Source organism: Globicephala melas, chromosome 2, assembly GCF_963455315.2.
Source record: "Globicephala melas chromosome 2, mGloMel1.2, whole genome shotgun sequence".
NCBI lineage: Eukaryota > Metazoa > Chordata > Mammalia > Artiodactyla > Delphinidae > Globicephala > Globicephala melas.
Genome location: NC_083315.2, coordinates 41,535,397 through 41,562,269, shown reverse-complemented (window position 1 = coordinate 41,562,269; position 26,873 = coordinate 41,535,397). Strand labels below are relative to the sequence as shown.

General features: G+C 40.2%; 1 protein-coding gene across 7 annotated transcripts in view; it reads left to right on the top strand.

The window, feature by feature from the left end:
• Nucleotides 1-2,254: 2,254 nt before the first annotated feature.
• Nucleotides 2,255-26,873, top strand: part of AKAP13 (A-kinase anchoring protein 13) — a 341,436-nt gene continuing 316,817 nt past the window's right edge. For all 7 annotated transcript variants that reach the window (XM_030873203.2, XM_030873202.2, XM_060293884.1 and 4 more), the window contains exon 1: nucleotides 2,255-2,450. The gene's annotated coding sequence lies outside the window, so the exon portion shown is untranslated. The remainder of the gene's footprint in view (nucleotides 2,451-26,873) is intronic.

The following is a 26,873-nucleotide window of genomic DNA, read 5'->3' as shown; positions in this document are numbered from 1 at the left end:
AGTGCCTACTGTTCCCACTGGGACTCTGTTAGGTGTAGGGGAGAGAGGGGTAAACAAAAAAGACTTTAGGGAACTTACATTACATTATGGGGGAGAGAGCCCATAACCACACGTAAATAAGATACCTTCAGACCGGAATAAATGCTGAGAATAGGTTTGAGTAATATGAATGAGAGGGAGTAGGTGAGAGTGAATTATTTTAGATAGATGTTTTCTCTGACGAGGGACATTAGAGCTGGTGCCTAGATGATGAGAATGTGCCAATCATGTAGATAACTACTTAGGACTTCCCAAGAAGACAGAGGATTTAGCTGTCTGGGGAATGTAGAGTAGACCCTTGCCCCTCAAAGCAGGGTACCAGACCAGCAGCATCAGAATCACCTGGAGTCTGTTAGAAGTGCAGAATCCCAGATCCCATCCCAGACCTACTGAGTCAGAATCCACATTTAACAAAACGTCCCAGGTGATTTGTAGGCATGGTAAACTTTGAAAAATGCTGGACTCTCGACCTTTTCTGCAGCTCACTGGGAAGGTATAAATCCTGCTGAGGCTGGGAGCAGGGAATGTTGTTGTCAGCAGTCACTTGAAAGACAACATGTATCTTGTCTGCTGCTGCTTTGCTCCAGAAGAAGACCATAGGGTTTTCACGTGTTAGGGTCCAAGAGATTTTCTAGGTTAGTCCTCTTGCTTTACAGGAGACTGAAGTTCTTTGAGAAGGGGTGACCTGCTCAGGGTGGGCTTCTTTGGGACAGAGTCAGGACTAAGATCTAGGAGTCTCTTCTCTCTGGGCCACCTTTCAAATATTGACAGGACAGATTAGAGTGAGTATGGAGGAGGGAATAATAAGGTGATTGGGAAATAATTTCACATGAAGCACTGGAAATGTTTGGCCTTGGTTTTCCATTCTGTGAGGCTGAAATAAGAAAACATATGTGAGAATCAGGTTCACTTACAGGGAAGCAAGTTTCTTCTCAAGGCTAGGAGCACTTCTAAGATTTAGAGCCAAACAACAATGAAAGTGCCTGATGCAGGCAGTAAGTATTCACAGTAGCCCCTCTCAGGTAGTCAGTCACTGGTAGGGAGCTTGGCTGGATCAGGTTTCCCAAAAGATAGTCCTTTGCATCTTCACATTTTGGGAGGCCATATCCTATATAAGTATTTTAAATTGATATAAAATACATGTGTAACCTGTGTAAAGTGCACTAATCTTAATTGTACACTGGATGAATTTTCACATAAGTCTATACCTTTGTTATTTACCATACAGATCAAAATACAGAACTTGCCCAGCACCTGCCCTTCTCCTTCCCAGCCAATAATGCTTCTCCCTCTAGGTAACCACTGTTCTTACTTCGATTACTATCAATTTGCACGTTTTTGAACTTATGTGAAGTGTAAGTACATATATACTTTATATGTAACGTAAATTTTTTACTTAATTTTTTTCTTTAAGTAGATTCATTTTTTACAGCTTATCTAAGAAATAACATCAATGAAATAGTCTTTTGATGTGAAAGGCATTTTCCTCCAATACACATTAAAATAAACGCACAACTATCAAAATGAGTTTATTCGTGTATTAACAGACCACATTTTGCTTTTCAAAAGCCACCAGGTGATTCCTGAGGTCCATGCAACTTGCAGATTGTCTGATTTTGCGCTGATCGAGAAGCCGAAAGTTTATGGAACGCCCTGTCACAATCCTGATGCCACCATAGATCCATCCATCCATCCATCCATCCAGCCAACTAAAACACTTGTTGAATACCTAGCAACGACTCTCTCAGGCACTGGACCCAGAAAAGACCCCACTTTCTGATTTCAAGTGGAGGGAAACAGAAGAGTAAATCATTTCAGTATGTGTTACGGTAAATGCTACATCTCAGGTAAGCACCCTTACACAGAGGAAGGGAGTCTTCCGGAGTCAGGGAGCAGAGGAGAGGGTGGGTGAGCATTTCAGTCGGCACCTCTACCAGCCACCCGACTTTGATCACTTTGCCGCAGCGATGCAGCTGCGGTCAACCTCAGCCTCCCTTAGCAACCCGAGGGGACCGCCCAGGTGTCTTCCTATTGGTCTCACGGAGCTTGATGGGCAGCTCTGCTGTGCAACCCCGGCTCGCGGCCCCCGGCTCCGCGCTTACTCACAGGAGAGCTCGTAGGCGTTACGGCCCTTCCTGGGTGCCCCGCCCATCCCCGAGTAGCTTGTGGCGCATGCGCGGGCTCGTTGAGGCTGTGTGTAGGGACAGCAGGGAGCCGGAGCCGCTGAGGTGAAGCTCCTAGGCTCCGCCGAGGTCGCCGCGCCCTCTCCTCGCCTCTGCCGCCGCACTTTCAAGCCGTTGCCACCACCACGGCCTTTGCCGCCGGAGGAGCGGCCGCCTATTGTCTTTCTCCGCGGCGAAGGTGCGGAGCTGCTCCGGCTCGGCCCGCGGGGGAGCCCCGGGCGCCTCACGGTGAGAGCGCAACTTAGTTGGCGGAGTTGGGGGAAGTTTTGTGATTTGAGGAGGGGTCGCGGGTGGGGAGCGCGGGGCCCTCCCCCAGCGGCCGGTCCTCCGGCGGGGGCCGGAGCGGGGGTCCGGGGCTGCGGGGGCTGGGCAGGGGCGCGCGGGCGGGGATGAATGGGCGGCGCGGGAGCGCCCCCCGGCTCTGCGGCCCCCGCCTCCCTCCGCGGCCCCCTTCACGCATTGTCTGCCCCGGGGCCGCGGCGCGCCTTGCCGCTCCCGCAGCCCAACTTCGGGGCCGCCTCCACTCCCGGAGTGGGGGGCACGGCCGCCATGCCCCTTCAGGTGCCTGGACCCCCGGCCTTGCCCGGTCGGCTCCTATGGGAGCGGGGGCCGCGGTAGCAGCTGCGGCTGCCCCACGGGTCCCTTCCGTCCGGGAGTCGGCGAACAAGTGCTGCGGCCGCGAGGGAGCGGCTCTCGGGGGCCGGCGCGAGCGGTAAACACGCCGGGCCTTACCCGCCTTAGGGGGGCGCTCTCAGGGCCTGTTCCCGGGGGCGCGGCCGGGGCACCCGCGCGGGTCGGAGACGTGCAGCCCGAGGGGACCCGCTTTGGGACCGTGCCATGGGCTCAGCTCTGTTGAGTTCAGATGCAAACATACTTTGAGACCAAACCAAACTTTTTTTTGGATAAATATGGCTATTGAACCCCTCTCCCTTCCCCCCGTTCCCCCCCCCAAAGTCAACTCGTATGTTAAGATTTTAAAATAAATGTGGGGGAAATCCGCAAGAGTTTTTCTATCAGAAAAAAGGATTGGCTTTTTTTTTTTTTAACTAGTTCTTACAGCAAAATGATTCCGTCACATTTAAGTTTCTAGATCTTACTGTGAACTCAGGAGTTAACAATGTAAGTTGGATTGAGCAATATTTTGGTGTTCGTCTTAACTTTTACACTCCTCAGTGAAGTTATTTTGAGAGTTTGTTGCCCCAGGCATATAGAACCAAAGGAAAAAGCAGTGTGCCTTTTTTACTTATTCAACAGCCCCCCCCCAGTTTTATTTTCATAAATAACTTTATTTTTTTAAACCGTTGGATTGCCCAGATTAGGATAAATGCTGGCAGTTTTGGAAAGATCATTTTTGCAAGTTTGTAAAGGATCAGCTGTTGTGAGTGATCAGAGTTGTGATCAGAGTTGTGATCAGCTGAGATAAATCATTGTTACAGTCCTGTAGGCTTTCGTGGTCTCTAGGGGATTTGTAGACTGCAAGAAGTACAAGCCTTGTTGTCAAGCTTTGGGTGCATCGGTTCTGCTGAATTCAGTTCATTTGCCTTATGATGTGAGAATGATTCTGTTTAAATCCCCTCGGTGGAACAAGCCTAAATGTCTGTCAGATTGCGTGGTGGAACAAAATGACCAGAATGTGTTCCTATCAGTTGTATATCCCTTTGCCATCTGCTAAATTAACAAGAAAAATTTGAGAAATATGGTGTGGGTCAATATGCATTGATTGGTTTCTCATGCTAAGTGAGTAATGTGAAGTGTTGCCCAGGTTTTCCTGGTTAGGTTGGCCTAATTTTGCTTTGAAAAAGCAACTTACTTCACCTGACAAAGCTAAAGAAAAATGTCCTAATGGCATAAGCTTGTATTTTTAAAGTACAACAAGGTCACTTTTAGGAATCATAATCCTTGCTCTTAGGGCTTTCCTTCCTGGTTGTGTGGTTGTGTGTACTGTGTGTACCTGTGTGTGGGGCGGGACGGTGACAGAGGTTGGAAGGCGTTGTCAGGGAGAGACAAAATGTAAACAAACACTACTTAGAACGTGTGACAAGTAGGCCAGTTGCTTTCCCTCTCTGATAGCATGTTATACATACTTTTGTTTTAGGATTTCTCACACTTCATTTTTTTTGCCTGACTAATAGTAACTGCATATGTAGTATAAATGGACTCCTCTTCTAGCCTGTTAACTCCCTGAGGGCTGTGATGGGTCTTAGCTTTGTGCCTCTGTGCCAGGAAGGAGTCTTAACACAGCTCAGGTGCTCAGGATGCGTTTGAATTGGGTGAAGTGCTTGGTACTTCACCCTAGTGTGGTACCCAGAGAACCACTAACTCTGGGGACTTGTTAAACATGGCAGCTCACTTGTAGATCTGTGATGAAACGTAGTGTACTTTATAAGGATTTCTAACCTTTCTTTTTAACCTGTTAATTACTTCTTGAAAAGAATTGAGGTTTAAATAGTGCGCTATGGATTTCAGAAAGTGGTTCTAATCGAGAAAATTTCTCCCTTTTTTGGTGAAATGATTAAGACTTCTGGACTAATCCATTCACTCCTCTGCCTGTTCATACCTCTGTTGTGAAATGGGGAGGTAGCACAGTTTAGAAGAATGTACATTTTTTGGAATTAGGTAAATTTGAGTTCAAATCCCCACCCTTCCATTGACTAGTTGGGTAGCCTTGAGCAGGTCACTTATCCCCTCAGAGCTTCAGTTTCCTACTGTGTAAGGTATAGTAACATACTTTACAGCATTCTTAGCAATAAATGAAACTATGTGCCGTACTTCATAGTGTGCCAACCGTTAAGTAGGTGCCTGTTACCTGGTAGCTGTAATGACAGTAATTTGGATAATTTTTGTATGAGTTAAAGCATTTTTAGAAGTCTGATGCTTCTGAGCACAGTGGTTTAGCTGTCTGTTTCGTAAAGGGGGAATGCTTCTGAGAATTGAGAGTCTTAAATGCAGTTTTTTAAAGGTGCGGGTTGAGCTGAATGTTAATAGAAAACAGCAGTTTTATCTTCTCAGTCTGCTCTTAGTCTTTGAGTGGGCTTTGCAGAGTGTCTCTGTAGGATAGAACTCTATGCATTTATAGTGTTTAGGAAATCGTTAGAGATGGGTTGTTTTCCACATTTGTAATAGGATATCTGAGTTATTTAGTTCCAGCTTTTCTTCCTTATTTTACCTTAATTTTGAAAAATAACAGGAATCGATTATGACTACGTTTCTCAAACTTGATTAAGATGGGACTGGACTGTGGGTTAATATAGCAGTAGTACAATTCAGAGACTTGAGCAAATCATTTACTTCCCCTTCAAGATAACACTTTTGAAGGTGCCACCATTTGTGGAAGGAAACAGTGATTTAAATCAGTTATACCAGCTTTGTTTAGAATATTCAGAATACCAAGTGGAATAAATACATTCTAGAAATATTAACCTGTCATGGACATTTCTGTATATTGAATCTCATCTTTCCATTTATTTTCTTATAAAATAAGGGCAAAAAGTTAACCATGAAGGATTGTAGTAAACCTTTAAAAATTATATTTGACCAGACTCACGTATTGAGGAAAAAAAGTCGACAAAGCTAGATGAACACACTTGGACTTTTGATAATCCCCTCTTTTAAAGTTAACATTGAAGTGTGCTTGAATAAACTTGGTTATTACTGATGGGGACAGGCATTCATTCAGAAGCAGTGCTCCTGAGTCACTGTCGGGCTGTCTTACCCCACTGTAAGTGGGGGAAGAGGAAGAAGCTGTTCGTGGAAGGAAGTTTGTTTCATTCATATGTCTTCACATTTATGGTCTTGTGGTCCACCTCTCGGTTGACTGGGACATATAAGTAGAAGATGGGTAGATAACCCATATTTGTCAGTCCTTGCTCAGAGAATGGACCAGTAGACCTGATACTGAGATACTGTGATTGTTACGAATACTTGTGTGGGACAATGGTGTGTTTTCCTTTTTTACCTCTTCAGAGCTGTGTTCAGAGCGTGGGGAAGGTGTGGATATCAGTGTGTGTGATGTGGGTATTGGGATGGGGAGAAGGAGATGGTGTGAAGGATTTACAATTTATGTCACTCTGTAGGCTCTTCTATTAGAAATCAGTCCTTTTGATATTTATTATTATTTATTTTGGCTGTGCCGGGTCTTAGTTGCGGCATGAGGACTCTAGTTGCGGCATGAGGACTCTAGTTGCGGCATGTACGTGGGATCTAGTTCCCCGACCAGGGATCGAACCTGGGCCCCCTGCATTGGGAGTGCAGAGTCTTACCCGCTGGACCAACAGGGAAGTCCCAGAAATCGGTCCTTTTGAATTTTCACTTATGATCCTATCTTAAGCCCATATTTGGCCACAAAAATAGTCTTTACCACTTCAAAAGGCTAGTTATTCCTGAATGGTTAGGAATTAAGTATGTCACACTGTAATGAATTAGTCTTTTAGACAGCCAAAGATGTCAAGCAAGAGAACAGCACCTAGGAGCTATGTAGAGTTTCACAAACCCAAGATAACTCTCCGATGGTGATGTCTACTGAAGGCATATGATACGGGGCCACATGGCTGACTTCACATCCGAACTTCGCCAATTATTGGCAGTGTGTCCTTGAGCAGGCCACTTCATCTGTCTCAGACTTAGTATCCTTACTTATAAAATAAGAACAAATTTGATATTGTCATCCTACCTACTACCACTACTGTCTTGAGAAACGCTCGAGATAAAGCACTATAGAGATGCTTTGTCATTTTGTAGTTTTGTTGGTTGGCTACTGGTTTGGATAAAATTCAAATCCTAGTCTATAAAAGGAGAAAACATCCAACTAAGTTTATTGGTTTTTCTTTATAAATATTATACCATTTCTGTTGCCATTCTCCTTACTTGTGAAAATGGATACTTCTTACTTTTGGCTCTTCTCAGATTTGCTTTTATAACATATTTGTCATGGAGTATTTTTCTAAACTCAGTGCTTGCTGTGAGACCCAAGTTACTCTGAAATCACAGGAACTGACATTGGATGCCAGTGCTTGAAGTCAGGTGAAACCACAGTAAACAGTGAACAAAGAATGTCAGAATGTTTCAGAAGAGTACAAAAGAAGCTAGTGTAGTTGTCTGATCTTTACTGACTCATTTTCTTAAATTATTTTTTAAAAGCTTAAAAAATCAGGGAGTGTGCCTCTTATGTGCCAGATGTTATACTATGTGTCTTACATACATTTATTTCATTTTTGAAACCAACGTATGAAGCAGGAATTATTAACCCATTTTAAGGGGAGGAAATACCCTCAAAAGTGATTTGACAGGGGTCACATAGTTGTTAAATTTTTGGTGCTAAAATTTGAACTCAGATTATTCTGGCTCCAAAGGGCATGTTTTTCACATCATTGATGCTGTCACCTGAAAAGAGTACATTTTTAAACAAATCAGGTTTACTGAGTTATTGTTTATATGATAAAATGCACCCATTTTAACTATATGGAGTTTGATGAGTTTTGACAAATGTATCCATGCATGTAACTTAACACAATCAAGGTATAGAATGTTTCCATCACTCCAGAAAGTTCCCTTTCTGCTTTCCAGACAGTTCTGCCTTCAGCCCTCACCCTGCTGCCTACCTTGCTATAGGCAACCACTACTCTGCTCTCTGTCACTAGAGTTTTGTCTGCAAACTATGGCCCTCAGGCCAATCTGGCCTACTGCCTTTTTTTTTTTTTTTGGTTTATAACAAAGTGAATCAGCTGTACATATATATATACCCCATATCTCCTCCCTCTTGCATCTCTCTCCCACTCTCCCTATCCCACCCCTCTAGGTGGTCACAAAGCACCGAGCTGATCTCCCTGTGCTATTCGACTGCTTCCCACTAGCTAGCAATTTTACATTTGGTAGTGTATATGTGTCCATGTCACTCTCTCACTTCGTCCCAGCTTACCATTCCCCCTCCCCGTGTCCTCAAGTCCATTCTCCACGTCTGTGTCTTTATTCCTGTCCTGGCCCTAGGTTCTTCAGAACCGTCTTTTTTTTAGATTCCATAAATATGTGTTAGCATACGGTATTTGTTTTTCTCTTTCTGACTTCACTCTGTATGACAGACTCTAGGTCCACCCACCTCACTACAAATAACTCAATTTCGTTTCTTTTTAGGGCTGAGTAATATTCCATTGTATATATGTGCCACATCTTCTTTATCCATTCATCTGTCGATGGACATTTAGGTTGCTTCCATGTCCTGGCTATTGTAAATAGAGCTGCAATGAACATTTGTTTTTTAATAAATAAAGTTTTATTGGGGCATAGCAGTGCTCCTTTGTTTACATATTGTCTGTGACTGCTTTGGTGCTACACTGACAGAACAGTTACGAGATGCCCTGTGGTCCACAAAGCAGAACATATTTACTATCTCACTTTTTAGAGAAAAAGTTTGCTAATCCTTGTTCTACATAACCAAATATAATAACACCTAAAATATGAACAATTCTATAGAAGTATTCAGTGCATATTCAACTTTCCCTATTTGTCCTCCATATATCTTTTTATAGTTGATTAAAATTTATAAAAAAAGGATAATATTCCATTGTGTGTGTATTGGGCACTTGGTTTGTTTCCATTTCTTGGCTCTGGTAAATAGTGCTGCTATGAACATTGGGGTGCATGTATCTTTTTGAATTGGAGTTTTAAACTTTTTGAATTAGAGTTGATTGCTTTCTTATTATTGCCCCATCTGAGAGTGCAAAGACTTGCCCCTGTATTTTCTCCTAGAATTTTTATAATTCAGAGGGTTTTTTTTGGTTTTTTTTTTTTAGTTTTATTTCTTTTCCAATTTGTATTCCTTTTGTTTGTTTTTCTTCTCTGATTGCCGTGGCTAGGACTTCAAAAACTATGTTGAATAATAGTGCCGAGAGTGGACATCGTTGTCTTGTTCCTGATCTTAGAGGAAATGCCTTCAGTTTTTCACCATGAGAATGATGTTTGCTGTGGGTTTATCGTATATGGCCTTTATTATGTTGAGGTAGGTTCCCTCTGTGCCCACTTTCTGGAGAGTTTTTATCATAAATGGGTGTTGAATTTTGTCAGAAGCTTTTTCTGCATCTATTGAGATGATCATATGGTTTTTATTCTTCAATTTGTTAATATGGTGTATCACATGAATTGATTTGCGTATATTGTAGAATCCTTGCATCCCTGGGATAAATCCCACTTGATCATGGTGTATGATCCTTTTAATGTGTTGTTGGATTCTGTTTGCTAGTATTTTGTTAAGGATTTTTGTATCTATATTCATCAGTGATACTGGTGTGTAATTTTCTTTTTTTGTAGTACCTTTGTCTGGTTTTGGTATCAGGGTGATGGTGGCCTCATAGCATGAGTTTGGGAATGTTCCTTCCTCTGCAATTTTTTGGAAGAGTTTGAGAAGGATGGGTGTTAGCTCTTCTCTATATGTTTGATAAAATTCACCTGTAAAGCCATCTGGTCCTGGACTTTTGTTTGTTGGAAGATTTTAAATCAGAGGTTCAATTTCAGTGATTGTGATTGGTCTGTTCATACTTTCTATTTCTTCCCGGTTCAGTCTCGGAAGGTTATACATTTCTAAGAATTTGTCCATTTCTTCCAGGTTGTCCATTTTATTGGCATAGAGTTGCTTGTAGTAGTCTCTTAAGATGCTTTGTATTTCTGTGGTGTCTGTTGTAACTTCTCCTTTTTCATTTCTAATTTTATTGATTTGAGTCCTCTTTTTCTTGATGAGTCTTGCTAATGGTTTATCAATTTTATCTTCGCAAAGAACCAGCTTTTAGTTTTATTGATCTTTGTTTCTATTTCATTTATTTCTGCTCTGATCTTTATGATTTCTTTCCTTCTACGAACTTTGGGTTTTGTTGGTTCTTATTTCTGTAGTTCCTTTAGGTGTAAGGTTAGATTGTTTATTTGAGATTTTTCTTGTTTCTTGAGGTAGGCTTGTACTGCTATAATCTTTCCTCTTAGAACTGCTTTTGCTGCATCCCATAGGTTTTGGATCATTGTGTTTTCATTGTCATTTGTCTCTAGGTATTTTTTGATTTCCTCTTTGATTTTTTTAGTGATCCCTTGGTTATTTAGCACCGTATTGTTTAACCTCCATGTGTTTGTGTTTTTTACATTTTTTTCCCCCTGTAATTGATTTCTAATCTCATAGCATTGTGGTCACAAAAAGTGTTTGATATGATTTCAGCTTTCTTAAATTTACTGGTTCGTGACCCAAGATGTGATCTATCCTGGAGAATGTTCTGTGCGCGCTTGAGAAGAAAGTGTAATCTGCTCTTTTTGGATGGAATGTCCTATAAATATCAATTAAATCTATCTGGTCTGTTGTGTCATTTACAGCTTGTGTTTCCTTATTCATTTTCTGTTTGGATGATCTGTCCATTGGTGTAAGTGAGGTGTTAAAAGTCCCCCAGTATTGTTGTGTTACTGTCGATTTCCTCTTTTATAGCTGTTAGTAGTTGCCTTACATAATGAGGTACTCCTATGTTGGGTGCATATATATTTATAATTGCTGTCTCTTCTTCTTGGATTGATCCCTTGATCATTATATAGTGTCCATCCTTGTTTCTTGTAACGTTCTTTATTTTAAGGTCTATTTTATCTGATGTGAGTATTGCTACTCCAGCTTTCTTTTGATTTCCATTCACATAGAATATCTTTCTCCATCCCCTCACTTTCAGTCTGAATGTGTCCCTAGGTCTGAAGTGGGTCTTTTATAGACAGCATAAATATGGGTGTTGTTTTTATGTCCATTCAGTGATCCTGTGTCTTTTGCTTGGAGCATTTAATCCATTCACGTTTAAGGTAGTTATCAATATGTATGTTCCTATTACCATTTTCATAATTGTTATGGGTTTGTTTTTGTAGGTCCTTATCTTCTCATGTTTTCTTCTTAGAAAAGTTCCTTTAGCATTCGTTGTAAAGCTGGTTTGGTGGTGCTAAATTCTCTTAGCTTTTGCTTGTCTGTAAAGCTTTTGATTTTTTCGTCGAATCTGAATGAGATCCTTGCCAGACAGAGTAATCTTGGTTGTAGGTTCTTCCCTTTCATCACTTTAAATATATCATGCCACTCCCTCTGGCTTGTAGAGTTTCTGCTGAGAAATCAGCTGTTAACCTTATGGGAGTTCCCTTGTATGTTATTTGTCATTTTTCCCTGGTTGCTTTCAGTAATTTTTCTTTGTCTTTAATTTTTGCCAATTTGATTACTATGTGTCTCAGCGTGTTTCTCCTTGTGTTTCTCCTGCCTAGGACTCTCTGCGCTTCCTGGTGTTGGGTGGTTATTTCCTTTCCCATGTTAGGGAAGTTTTTGACTATAATCTCTTCAAATATTTTCTCAGGTCCTTTCTCTCTCTTCTCGTCCTGGGACCCCTATAATGCTAATGTTGATGCGGTTAATGTTGTCCCAGAGGTCTCTTAGGCTGTCTTCATTTCTTTTCATTCTTTTTTCTTTGTTCTGTGGCAGTGAATTCCACAATTCTGTCGTTCTTCTGCCTCAGTTATTCTGCTATTGGTTCTTTCTAGTGTATTTTTTCATTTCAGTTATTTTATTGTTCATCTCTGTTTGTTTGTTCTTTAATTCTTGTAGGTGTTTGTTCTTTAATTCTTCTAGGTCTTTGTAAAACATTTCTTGCATCTTTTCTATCTTTGCCTCCATTCTTTTTCTGAGATCCTGTGTCATCTTCAGTATCATTATTCTGAATTCTTTTTCTGGAAGTTTGTCTATCTCCATTTCATTTATTTGTTTTTCTGGGGTTTTATCTTGTTCCTTCATCTGGTACATAGCTGTCTGCCTTTTCATCTTGTCTTTTGTGAATGTGGTTTTTGTTCCACAGGCTGCAGGATTGTCGTTCTTCTTCTGCTGTCTGCCTTCTGCTATAATTCTGAATTTTACATTTAGGTTTATGAATCACTTTGAGTTATTTCTTCAAGGGATGCAAAGTGTGGATTGAGATTTATTTTTTTTTGCATATGGGTGTTTAGTTGTTCCAGTAGTTTTTTTTGAAAATACATCTTTCTCTATTGAATTACCTTTGTACCTTTGCTGAAAGCCGGTTGATCATATATGTGTGGGTCTGTTTCTGTATTCTGTTCCATTGATCTGTGTCTTTCATTTTTCCATTACCACACTCTTGATTACTGTAGTTTTATACTAAGTCTTGAAATCAGGTAGTTTGAGTTCTCTAATTGTGTTATTTTTCAGAATTGTTTTTGAGTATTATAGGTGCTTTGCCTTTCCAAGGACATTTTATTTATTTGTTTTAATTTTTAATTAATTAATTAATTTATATCTGTTTATTTTTTGGCCGCATCACGTGGCTTGTGGGATCCTAATTCCCCGACCAGGGGTCAAACCCAGGCTCTCGGCAGTGAAAGCACGGAATCTTAACCCCTGGACCACCAGGGAATTCCCTCAGGTACATTTTAGAATCAGCTTGTTGATATATATAAAAAATCCTGCTGAGATTTTTGATTGGCATTGCATTGAATCTGTAAATTACTTAGGGGAGAATTGACAGGTTAATGATATTGAATCATGAACATGTTATATTTATTTACTTAGACCTTTCTTGACGTTTTTATTAGTGTTTTGTAGTTTTTTTTTTTTTTTTTTGCAGTACGCAGGCCTCTCACTGTTGTGACCTCTCCCTTTGTGGAGCACAGGCTCTGGACGTGCAGGCTCAGCGGCCATGGCTCACAGGCCCAGCTGCTCTGCGGCATGTGGGACCTTCCCGGACCGGGCATGAACCCGTGTCCCCTGCATCGGCAGGCAGACTCTCAACCACTGCGCCACCAGGGAAGCCTGTAGTTTTTAATAAATGGATCTTGCACATATTTTGTAAGATTAGTATGTATTTCATGCTTTCTGGTGCTCTTGTAAATGATGCTTTTAAAATTTCAGTTTCCAGTTGTCCATTGCTAGTATGTAGAAATAGGATTGAATTCTGTATGCCGACCTGGTGTCTTAAAACCTTGCTAAACTCACTTGGGATCTTCTTTATAGACAGTAATGTCAGTGGCCAATACAGGAAGTTTGATTTCTTCCTTTGTAGTCTGTATGTTTATTTCTTTTTCTTGCTTTATTGAACTGGCTAGGACACCCAGTATGATGTTGACGAGGAGTTTTGAAAGTGGACATCTTTTCCTGATGTTAGGGGGAAAACATTTGTGTTTCACCATTAACATGATGATCTTTATAGTTTGTTTGTTTTTGTAGTAGTAAAGATGTCCGTTATCAAGTTGAGAAAGTTCTGTTTCTAGTTTGCTGAGAGTTTTTGTCATGAATGGATACTGAATGTTGTCACAGGCTTCTGCATGTATTGAGATGATCATACGTTTTTTCTTCTTTACTTTGTAGATATGGTGAATTGCACTGATTTTTGAATGTTGAACTAGCCTTGTATTCCTTTGGTAATCCTCAGTTGGTCATGATGTATTTTTTAAAAATCTCTTTACTATTTATTTATTTTGGCTGTGCCAGGTCTTAGTTGTGGCATGTGGGCTTCTTAACTAAGAAGCATGCATGTGGGATCTAGTTCCCCAGCCAAGGATCGAACCCAGATCCCTTGCACTGGCTTGGAGTGTGGAGTCTTACCCCCTGGACCACCAGGGAAGTCCTCATCATGATGTATTTTTATATATTGTTGGATTCAATCTGCTATTGACTGTTTTTTATTTCTTCCATTTGTTTATGTTCATTAAAAAAACAATTCTTGGTCATATGTATAATGTTCATATAATAGTTGTTAAACTTCTTGTTCATTAATTCCATTATTTCTTTCTATGGGCTGATTTTTTTTTCCCCCCCGTCTTGGGTCACATCATTTTGTAATTTCTTGTTAGATCCTAGAAATGGTGAATTTTAAGTTGTTGACTGCTGTTGATTGGTCTAAGATAGACCAACCCTAACTCTTGTCCTTTTACTCTAAGGCTTATTTTACCCCATTACTAAGGCCTGAAGCCTCCGTAGTTTCCATTGAAGAATGAGATGTTCTCTGCTCTGGGTGGTCAGAATATGAATGTCTGCCAGCCCTGTGTGAGCTCTGGGGTAATGTAGCATATAGTTCTTGGGTCATTCTTTGCCTACCTTTGTAGATTTTTTTACAGTATGTACACATGGCTTATTATTCAGTATTAGACTCAAGCAGGCCTCTGTGCTGATTTCTGGAGATCCTTCTTCATGCAACTCCTTCCTTTCTAGTACTCTGCAGTTTTTAGGTTCCTGAGCCTTCTCATACTCTTTGACTTCTTAGCTTGAGAAAACCACCATGGTCTGCTTGGGCTCCTCATTGCAGGTGGTCCAGCATGTGACTCCAGGCTGAGAAAGCTGGTGTACTTGTGGGGTTCACCTCATCTCTTCCCTTTGCTAGGGATTGCAGTCCTGTGCTGCTGGTTGTCCAGAAGCTAAAAGATGTTGCCTCATATATTTTGTTCATTTTTCTGGTTGTTGGAGGGTGGGGTGTGTGGCAGGATAAGTCTAGATCCAGTTACTCCATCATGGTTGGAAACTGAGATCCCTTGGAAGAGTATACTTTATTGATGGTGCTCAAAGTCTCGTTATAGGATTCTTCAAGTCTTTGTGGGTGTAAATATCAAAGAAATGTTTGTTAAATGTTTACTGCCTGTAGCTAGCCCTTACTCTGTAGGTAATACAGAAAAAGTAGATATCTTCTAGTTGAAGAGGTATGTACATAGTACATACATGAGATTAATCAAAGATGTGAAATGCTCTAGTGATGAGCAGAAAGAGAAAGGTCACTGTGGTCTGATTTTTTCTTATAGAAATGTTTTCCTTTACATTTTTGTTTCTTAGCCTGTGTTTATAATTCCCTTTTATGACACAGGATGAAGTGGGTCAGTGGGTAGAGTATTGGCTCTTTCATATGCATTTGGTGACTTATTTGCTCTGTGGCTTTAGGTAAATTTTTAGTCTCTGAAACTCAGTTTTCTCATTTGTAAAATGGGCATGTGACATACCTTGTAGGGTTGTTTGTTATTCAACACATATTTGGGTGCTTTCTGTACATCAGGCACTGTGCTAGGTGATGAGAGTTCAGTGACAAATAAAACGTAGTTGTTGCCATCAAAGGGCTGACGTTTTAGCGAGAGAAGCAGAACACAAACAGGTAAAAAACAACTTTGGTGAGGTCTGGTTTTGGTAATTGTAGGAAGAATATGAAGATTATTAGCAAAAATTGGGGAGGTCAAACAATACCTTTCTGAGGAGATGAGATTTGAGAGAGACCTGAAGGAAGTGAAGAGAGCAAACCACCTGAAGGTCTCTGGATGTTCCAAGTCGAAGGAGCATCAAGGGCAAAGAGCTTGAGGTGGGAGTGTGAACAGGGAGGCTAAGGATGGGGCGAGAATAATAGGAGATAACGTATATGTACGTAGGGGCTTGGTCGAATAGGCTTTTAAGTAAGATGGCAAGCAGCTGAAGGATTTGAGCAAGGAATGACAAGAGCTGATTTAGGTTTTGAAAGTTTCACTCTGAGTGTGGGGAGCAGGAGGTGGAAACAGCGAGGCTAGTTAAGAGTTTTACACTAGCCCAGTCTAGAGCATATGGTGGCTTGGGTTAGGGTGTGGCAGTGAAAGTCTGAGAAGGTTGGAACCTATGTTCCTGTGAAGATAGAACTGATAGGATTACTTATGGATTGGGAAAAGGTGTTGAGCAAAGAAGGCAAGCAAGGATGATTCCTAGGTGTTATGGACAGCTGGGTGAATGGTGGTGTGGTTTCCTGAGTGGAAGAAGTGAAGCGGTTTTGTGGCGAGGAAGAAGTTGATTTTACTTCTGGACATGATAAGTTTGAGATCTGTGAGACTTTTAAGTGAAGATACTAGTAAGCATTTGGAGGTGCAGACCTGGAGTTGAGGGCTGAAGGCTGGACTGGATTTACAAAGTAGAGAATTGTAGCTTGAGAAGGGAGGGTGGGGGTTATTGTGGGAATTAGGGATATCTAAAGCTCTTGGCACATAGTAGGGCAACATGGCGTGGTAGCTAGTAATAATAATGACAGTGGTAAAAAACAACAGCAACGACACCACCTGGGTATGACTAAGAGCTAGATATAAAAGAAGCAAGATGGTAGTGACCAAAAACAGCACCTTGTGTCAGTGTTAGTTAGGACTCCAAACCTGCTGAAAACTTTTCTCCTCTGAGCACGATAAAAGTAACATCAGTGAAAACTGTTGTACATTTTCCGTCTCTATATCAGTGATCTTCAGATGTGATTCAGGGATGTCATTACGTGTAGTGTACACACAGTACACAAGATAGTTTGGGAGGAGGCTGTTGCAAAGTGTTAACTGTAGTTTCGTTTGAGGAGTGAGATGATGGTAGAGTGTCTTTTGATCTTCTAAATACTTTGCAATGTATGTATTTTTCTTTAATCTCTCTTTTTTTCTTTTTTAAATAAAGAGAGGTAATACCTTTGTAGCATCTACTCAGTTGGTGAGCCTCTGGGCTGATGAGTTTCATTTGTTTGTGGTTGCTAACACTACAGATGGGTCTTTGACTGTGGTCTGTTGTCTTGAAAATTTGAGCCCTTGATCACAGTGGGGAATTGGGGGAAAGAGTATGGGTGGTTTTGATAAGAGTCCACAACAGCTCCTGGGAAAATTGTTAGCACATGTTCTCCCCTCCCAGGCTGGTTGTGACACCGCTTTGTTCAAAGGGAATGTTACGTTGCATTTGCATTGTGGTGGGCAGATCATTTCAGGTAAATTGAATCGAGCATGACTTTTTTTTTTCTAAATCTGAATTATAACTATCCGTACTAACTTAGATTCTTAGAAGTATTCCTTTTCCCAGGTGATAACTGCCAAAGGTGACAGGGATTTTTTGCAGATTTGACATTTTCTGTAATTTATGAGTCATTTCTGAAAACACACTTAGTATATTTTGAAATGGTGTCTGTCAATTAATCCATCTACCTGGTGTTGCCTGTTGAGTTCTACCCTGTTTAAAGTCATTGTGTTTCTGGAGTCAGAGAAGAGAGGTCCATTGTGGCATTACATGGGAATCATTTCTGTTACCTTTTATAATCTAGAAGAAAGTGGTTTTTTGCCTCTTGGATACCTTGTGCACAGAGAGGCCTGGCTCAGAATACAAAGGAACTCTGGATGTGGCCTTGGAGTTTGGGAGTTATTTAGGGGGAAAATGTGGCAATGAGAGTTTGAGAAGTAGAGTTCTAATTGTTCATTTGGTCACATGAAACCTTGGGGTCTGGCTGAGGTGCTTTCTCTGTTTGAGGATTAAGGATGCATATGGGTCAGTGGACAGGAATGACCAAAGCTTTTGCCTGGGCCCCCCTGCTAAAAGGGTGCTGTATGCTTAGAGCATAGGACAGTGTGTATTTAAAGGACTTTTTCACTCTAGAGAGATCTTTTGCTCAAGATCAGGCCATTTCCCAAAAGGTGTTTTCTAAAAAGTGAAGTCACTAAAGGGAAGAAGAAACTTTTACTGGGTGCCTGCCTGTGTATTGTGTGTTCATTTACATTTTCTCAATTCTTTACAATAATCCTGTAAGATTGGTATTATCCTCATGGCTTTTTTGATGAGAAAAGTATGGTTCAGAGATTTTACTTTGCCTTTCTCAGGTTAATGGACTATAATTTTCATCCAGGACTCTGTGACTATAAATCTACTCTAGTTTTATTATATATGCCATAAGTCACATTTTTTATTCACTCTGATATGATTATATCCAACATAGCTTAAAATTCCAGCTTGTTCTTGTAAATCGAAATCATTGTGGTCTGCCTTTAAAGTTTTCCTAGAATTCCTAAAAACATGCTGGGCTTCCATTTTCGTGCCTTGAAAGTAGCAGAAACTTGCCGGAAGAATTGTATTTTACTTCAGATGCAGGGACTTTGTGGATCAACATTAATAATTAACATTTATGTACTTTTTCACATCTTCAAAGTGTTTTACAAACAGTTAATTAGTTCATGTTTAACTTATATTGGAAGTTGAAAAACCAGTTTTTTAGGTTCATTTTAGCAGTACTGAAATGTTAAGGGCATAAGGAGTAATTCTTCAGTAAGAAAAATGTAGATAGGAACCGTGCAACATTAAACATCTCTACTCAATCCCCTAGCTTTGTGCCCAGCTTAGCTCACAGCAGGCGTGTTTTTTGGGTGTACACATCTTGTGCTTAATGCAAGGGAATGGAATTATGTGAACTGAAAGACACGGGGTTCAAAGACTTGGATGATTCAGTGGACTGTATTGCAACTTTCTTTTCTGTAGTTCCTTAAACTAAACGTGAATGGTCCTTAATTTCTGTGGGGTTTTGACAGATGAGAAGTGATTGGCATAGAGACTTTGGCAAGTGAACAGAGTCGTTATACATGCTAATTTCTGGGAAAAATATTTTCTTTTTCACTCCTGGCTTAGGAGATAATAACTCTGTAACTGAATACTTTGCTAGTTTCCTCACTTGTCACCTGACTCCATCTCCTCTCCCCCCAGTAAAATGGCTTTTACTTGGCAAGGTTGTGTAGCTGGAAAAAGATTTGGAAGGAGACAGTCGTCTCAGTTCAGCTGTGTTTCTGTCACCTAAGTAGGTGTGTGACCTTGAGCAGGTTACTGCTCTTCTTCTGCCCTTGAGTACTTCTTTGAAATAATGTGTTAAACTCACCTTTCATTGGATCCTTAGAGGGGTGGCTGGAGGAGGATATAAAATGGAATGGAGGATATTTTCACATCAGTGAAGATTCTTCAAAGTTGCAGTGACTTCTTCCTTCCTACTTTGGTTGGAATAATTAATTTATTTTCTTACTGTTATTGCCAACCACATTGCTGCTCTTTAAACATCTTTTTTCCCCTAATACAGAGCAATAAATAGAACCCTTTGATAAACATTGTGTCTGGGTAATTTCCTAAGACAGGACAAGCAAGTTCCTTTTCATCATTGCTTATAGCCCTGTCATTCAGAGGAATCTGTTCATGAATCTTTGCCTAGGTGACCTTGCCAGAGAAACTTTACTATGTGATGGCAGAAAGGAGGAGTCTGAGAGCTTGGCATGTATATTTAATAACATTTTTATTATGAATGGGAATCTGTTCTTTTTATGGGGCCAGGTAGGAATGAATGGCCCTGAATTTTTTCCTCTATCAAATTGTGTTGTTTTTCATATCTTTCTCTTTTTTTCCACTGCCCTTTTCCTTCACTTCGTGAAAATCTGGAAACAAGTGAGGTGAATTGGCTTTTGAATCTTTTTGTAACATTAAATACACCCAGGTTTAAGTTTTTTATTCTGTTTTACCAAGGTTTTTGGTAACTTGGAAGGAGTGTTTGTTATACAGCTGAACCTTGAATAATAATACACTATGTGAACTTTGAATAATTGAGATTAACTTAGTTAAATGTTTAAAGCCACCATTTTATTTTAGAGGATGTCTATAGGTAACATATTTACTTTTTTGAAAAAGACTTCTTTGGGCCAAGTTTTATATAAATTAGACAAGATAGAAGTTTTGGAAACACGCAGTTGGTTATATTAGTATCATAAGCTATAGAAATAGATGGATTTTTCTGAGACACTGTGCCAGCAACTAGGATAAATGATTGTTTTTCCTATTTAGGTTAGGTATCTTGGGTTATACTATTTTCAGTCACCTTTTTAATTTTTCCACGTTGTCTTTGCCCACTGTTCGTTTCCCCTCTCCCAGTTAATTCAAAAGGATTCATTTGTCACATTTCTCACTGACTAGGTAGGGACAAAGTAAACTCACATGTCTCTGTTTCCTCCTAGATTATAAGGTCCTGGAGGACAGATTTTATCTGCTTTGTTCATTGTTGTATTCCCAGCATGTGGTATTGTGCATGGCACATAGCAGTTAGTTATTACTTGGGAAATATTTGGATTGATTGATGAATGAATTTGTGATACAACTGTATATAAATAATATATGCATACGATTAATGTTAATAAAATCTATATTTTGAGAATAAATGAACAGAATTTAATTTTTTTCTCCCAGCATCAATTGTAGTTTGATTTTGGTGAGTTAAATCATCCCTTTTTGGGGAAGAGAAGGCACCATGTTAAATGGAAGATTGGCCAGTGTTGACCAAATCTGGCAGTAAAATTTGTTCAGCTCTTCCCTGGTTTTTGTGCTTGGGCAGTGTAGGTCTCTATTACTTTATATTTTAACCTGTTCAGCAGCTTCATCACTGACATACTGGTGTGGCTCACATATGGCCGTAAGTGTGGCTTGCCTGCCTAATTTTTAAAAAATGTAATTTTAAAACATATTCGAAATAGAACAGTAGCATTGATCCCTATATACCCATTACTCAGATTCTGGAGAATTAGTGAGATTTTGCTATTCTCTGCAACGTCTTTTTTTTTTTTTTTTTTTTGCGGTACGCGGGCCTCTCACTGTTGTGGCCTCTCCCGTTGCGGAGCACAGGCTCCGGACGCGCAGGCTCAGTGGCCATGGCTCACGGGCCTAGCCGCTCCGCGGCATGTGGGATCTTCCCGGACCAGAGCATGAACCCGCGTCCCTTGCATTGGCAGGTGGACTCTCAACCACTGCGCCACCAGGGAAGCCCTGCAACATTATTTTTTAAATAACAGTTGTATTGTGATATAATCCATATAGAATAAAATTTACCTGTTTCACTTTAATATGTTTATTATAGTTGTTTTGAAAGTTACTACCAGACTGTTATTTTCTTAATAGTGAATTTTAAATGGTATTTTTACTCCAGTGTTTAATACTGTAAACCGTGAAATGTCTCTGTAAATCATGGCATGATGTGTTTCCAGGATATGGAACAGACAGCTTTAACTCAAAGCAAATGAGTGCTGAGTAGCCTTTTTTTCCTTTCAATAGAATCATTACAGAAATAGGATCATAAACCTTCTATTAAGCACTTTTGTATGAAATCTGAGGTTTCTGTCAAATTAGACATGGAAAATTAAACAGAGCTGCACAAGTTACTGATCTTTGCAGTTTTTGAGTTCGCTCTTATGTTAGGCTTATTTTTTTTTCTTCTTGTTTGGATGACTTTCTCTTAAATACTAGTACAAGAATGTTATGATTTAGACAAAATTATTATTGGTTTCATGTCAGTAGTTTTTTCACCGCCCCCCCGCCATAGAATTTAATGATTCTTTTGAGAATCTATTTTTCTTCCTAAAATGTATCCCTGTTTATTTTGATTGTTGTGAAGGAAATACTTTTCAGGTAATTGAATACCTTCATAAATTTAGTACTTCCTTAAGAAGTCATTTAGCGATGTATGTAAAAATAGTGTTGATTTTTCTCATGCTTCTTAATTCAAATCATCATCTTAAAAGCTTTCATTTGAAGCCCGAAGAACAATTGATTCACTGTTTTTCATAGCCCGTATTTGTATACATTATGTCCTAAGCTCATGAATTCTCTGAAATACTACACTTTTTCCCTACTCTGTGGTAAAGTACTGTTTGAGTTGCTGTGCCAAAAGTGCTGTGGCTGTCTAAAAGATTACCACTTTAATAGTTAGCTCTCTAGGATGTGTGCCTGTAAATGGAGAATTTTCTTTCTGGAGTCTAAATAAAAGCAATGGTTTAACTGTGAGATATTTCAGGACCCAAATACTAAAGGAAACTCAGAGAAAAAAATTATATCTGTTCTCTCCCTTCAGCCTTCATGCCTGTTGAAATCTACAGGGCCATGTTCCTTAATACAGCTGTCATTTATTGAGAGCCTCTGTTGAACTAGGTATCTTATGTTTAATCAGTTCTTACCTCTGCAAGGTGATTTTATGATTTTGCCAGAGAAGGAGATTGAGGTGCAAGGAGGTAATTAATTAATTGTATACTTAATCAGCAAACATTTAAGGCCACTACTAGGTGCCAGGGATCCAGGGCTGAACAAAAATAAGACATGGTCACTGCCCTTAAAGTGCTCATGATTTTGTTTCTTGTGATAGCAACAATAATAATAGTAACAACTGCAGTCATTTATTACTGCTTTCCATGTGCCAAGCTTACTTCTATGTGTTCTCTACACCTTTATTTCATTTTAATCCCCACAACTCTTAAGAGGTGGGGTTTATACATACTTCATGGTTAAGGAGACTGAGGCTTGGAGAGGCTAGCTAACTTGCTCAGGGTCTCGCAGCATGTGGCAGAGTTGGGACTTGACTACGAGTCTCTGACTTTAGGACCCAAGCTCTTTATACATCAAGAATATTTCTAGCAAGAGTTGAAATAAGTAATTATGTGAAAGGAACATCCACTGTGAGCTGTGATTTTGGCAGAACTTTGTGTAACTTTGACTTTGCCAGTAAATTTATTTTTATAGTTAATTTTCTGCTATATAATCTCCTATTCTAGAAGTCATCAGAGAGTTTTCATGATTCATGAGAGATATTTTTTGTTTTATTTTTATTAACAACAGTAATGTACAGTCCCTCCAGAAATTTAGGAATTAGACATAAACAAAAAGTACACATGTGAATAAATGACACTACCTGGAAAATTTTCGTGGTACAATACAACTGGTGTTTTTCTTTCCAGACTAAATTTGTAGAGGGAGTGTATGTGTGCATTTATATATACCATATGTGATCATATTTTATATGCTCTTGAATATAAACAGGTTATAAAACAAGTTTCATGACTATACTTTTGCACGATATCAAGTAACCTGTGTAATCATTTTAATGGCTATATAGTATTTCATTGTATGGATTTAGATTTATCCTTAGATCACTCATTACCTTTTCAAATTAAAAAAAAAAATTATTTTTATTTTTTGGGCATGCCGCACAGCTTGCGGGATCTTAGTTCCCCGACCAGGTATTGAACCTGCGCCCTTGGCAGTGAAAGCCCAGAGCCCTAACCACTGTACCTCCAGGGGATTCCCTCACTACCTTCTTTTTTTTTAAAATTTATTTATTTTTGGCTGCGTTGGGTCTCCGTTGCTGTGCACGGGCTTTCTCTAGTTGTGGCGAGTGGGGACTCCTCTTCATTGCAGTGCGCAGGCTTCTCATTGCCGTGGCTTCTCTTGTTGCGGAGCACAGGCTCTAGGCACGCGGGCTTCAGTAGTTGTGGTGCGTAGGCTTCAGTAGTTGTGGCTCGCGGGCTGTAGAGCGCAGGCTCAGTAGTTGTGGCGCACGGGCTTAGTTGCTCCGTGGCATGTGGGATCTTCCCAGACCAGGGCGCGAACCCGTGTCCCCCACATTGGCAGGCAGATTCTTAACCATTACGCCACCAGGGAAGTCCCCCTTATTACCTTCTTATTTGAATATTTAGGTGGTATTTCTTTTCTTCCCTCCTTCCCTCCCTTCCTCCTGTTGTAAGCACTGCTGTGATGAACAGCCATGTACATAATCTTTGTATTCTTATTTTTTTTGCTAGGGCAAAGGCTGTATGTTTCAACAGCTTTTAATAGATACTGTTGAGCTGTCTACAGAAAGTTTATATCATTTACACTCCCACTGGCAGAGTATGAGTGCCTGTTTACCATTTATTTTTCCATAATCTTTTTTTTTTTTTTGGCTGCGCCTCACGGCTTGCGGGATCTTAGTTTCTCAACTAGGGATTGAACCCAGGCTGCAGCAGTGAAAGCTCAGAATCCTAACCACTAGGCCACCAGGGAACTCCGTTTCCATAATTTTAAGAAAGTTTTTTAAAAATCCAACATTTAAAAGGAAGTTTTAAATGCCATAGTAAAATTACTAGTAGAATTACTGGACTGCTGGCAACCAATTGTAAATAAAAGAACTCTGTATTTCTAAAAGAATAGAAACTCATGAAGCATAGTCCCTACTCTCTTAAGCACTGAGAGTTAATCTAAGATTGGTTCTTAATATTAAAAGGCACATAATGGAACTTTCAAATAAAGAAAGTCCCTGATAATCATGTTCTCTGGCTTCTCCTTAACTGCCAGTCCTAATTAACTCCAGCAGTGAGATAGGGAAATGTTTGAGATAAGATTTATAGAGATGGTATGGAGTAAGGTACCCTTCTACACAAAGTGCTTTATGAGAGATGACCTGTGGCCATTCTGTTCCACATCCAAATGAACATAAGAAGCTTTAAAAATTAATATTACATCTAATTTAATTATGAACATGCAGAATTCACGTATGTTCCCAAAATCACAGTCATGTGTTGACATTATGGTTTAAATAACCAAGAAAATAATCAAATTAAACATTGGTCTATGCTCTTGACTTACTAATCTGACCAAACATTTTTCTGTGAGATGGATGAGTTAATTGGTCTTAACTATGATAGCAATGATTTTTAATTAGATAATGTTAAGATTTTCTGTACTATAGGTAGGAAGAATTAGTTGCATAGCGAGTTATAAGTCAGATAGGTGCATAAGCTGGTCTCCTGGTACTCTTGATTCACCAAAGTGTCTCTGTTCTGTTGGGCATTCTTAGCAGTATTATCTTGCTGATCTTTAGCCTAGTCCTGGTTATAGAGAAAGATTTGCTGGTTAATTTAGTAGATAAATCCTCACTAGAAGTAGAAGAATTGATTTATGCTGGCTCTATAACAGTGTTGTCCCGGAACATGTAGACTGTTATTCAGTTGTGGGAGGACTTCTGTGATCCTGTTGGAAATACCCAGTTTTTTATGTAGCGTACCTGATTCTTGAACTGTTCAGATTTCATTGATGTGTCTGGCGGTTATTTTGGTTTGGTAGGAACCCTCTTAAGTGGAATTTTTGAGGACATCTTCTCTGCCGACCTAAATTTTCAAAGGGCCTCTGTTTTGGAAATCTTTTGGGATCAGGTGAGCATTCTTCTTCTTTCTTCTCCTCCTCCCCCTCCTCCTCCCCCTCCTCCTCCCCCTCCTCCTCCCCCTCCTCCTCCCCCTCCCCCTCCCCCTCCCCCTCCCCTCCCCCTCCTCCTCCCCCTCCTCCTCCCCCTCCTCCTCCTCTTCCTTCCTTCCTTCCTTCCTTCCTTCCTTCCTTCCTTCCTTCTTGCTTCTTTTTTCTCCTTCTCCTCTCCTCCTCCTCCTCCTCCCCCTCCTCTTTTTCCTCTTACAATCACATTGCTTGGACTTGAATCTTAAAAGTGTGCCATCCTGCTTTCTCACTGTTTCCTCCCACTGGTAACTTAAGCTATAATTTGTTTATCAGAGAAGCTAGTCATTTTAATCCTAGCATTTTCTTGACAAACTGCCCTTTTGGAGATAGAAAGGGGAGTAATAACATTGAGCAGAGCAGGCAAGGACTGGGATCTCGGCCTCTAACATTTCAGAGGGTTCTCCCTTTGAGTCTTGTGACTTTTTCTTTCCTGGCCTATGGATTTGGGCATTAACATAATAGGTCTGGTAATGTACCAGTGCTAGGAGTTAAATGTTTCACTGCAGTTGTCTTGGGACACATGACAAGATTAATGGGGAACAAAGTAATAAGAGAATGTGTAATGTGAGAGTAATATAATAAGAATAGTAAGAAAGCAAGGGGTCAGATATAAAATCAGAGAATTGAAACTCACTGACTGTGATAAAGATGCTAAGGGTAAATGTTGATGCAGAGCATTCTGTAGCTGAGGAAAACTTGATGGTTAGTGGATAGACACTGGCTTCCAATTCAGTAGATTTGTGTTCTGGACTTAGTTTGCTGCTGACAACCTTGGGCAGGTCACTTAGACATACCCCTCCCGTACCCAGTTTCTGCCATTAAAAGTGAAGTGCATTCATTTTTGTTTTTTAGTTTAGTTCCTCCCCCCCGCCCCACCCCAAATGGTATTCTCAAGCCCTGGGGATTCCTTAGAGTTATATCGGGGGCCAAGTGGGGTTGGGCAGGGCATGAGGAAGAGACCAAATTGTCCCCCATAGAGTAACTCCAGTTTTTGTAATTTTACGTTTGTGGGTTTCCTGTAGTATTTACTTTGAAGAAAGTCACATTGCCAAGAATCAGTTTGGAAACATCTAGACTGAAACATCTTGAAAATGCTTTTGGATGCTAAGATGTGGAGTTTGTGAATACTCTTCCATAGTCTTTGTTCTTCGTGTAATTCTCTCAGAGTTAGGGAACTATTGGCTCAGTTGCAAAGTAACTGCGCAGCACAATAGATAATTGTGGTGTTTGACTATTTGGCTGTGCTCTGATGTCCACTGCACATGAACTATTTCTCAATACACAGTTAGAAATCAAAGTACTTTCTGCCTCTCATAACTTGCATAATCCTAATAAAAGGGTAAAGAAAATCATATTCCATGCTTATCAGAACATATTTATACTACCTGCCACTTTTTTGAGCAGCTGCCTTGTAGCATTTTATATAAGTTGTCTCATTTAACCCTGGGATGGTCTGTGAAGTTGCTGGAGTTAACTGTGCTGTAGGTGAGGACATTGAGGCTTACAGAGATTGTGTAGCTTGGCCAAGCTCCCACAGCCAGTAAGAGATAGAGCTGGGGTTTGAAACTAGGATTGCACTTCTAAAATATGTGCATGCTTTATTGGTTGCTTGCCTTTCCTAAATTTACAGGAGTTTTGTAGCGTGAAGAAATTATCAATAGCACCATTACTACTCATGTTTCTCACTAATGAAATCAGGTAATATAAGTAATTGGCAGCTTTCATTGTTTTGGGGTTTGTTTTTGGCCACACTACGCGGCTTGTGGGATCTCAGTTCCCTGACCTGGGATTGAACCCAGGCCACGGCAGTGAAAGCATCGAATCCT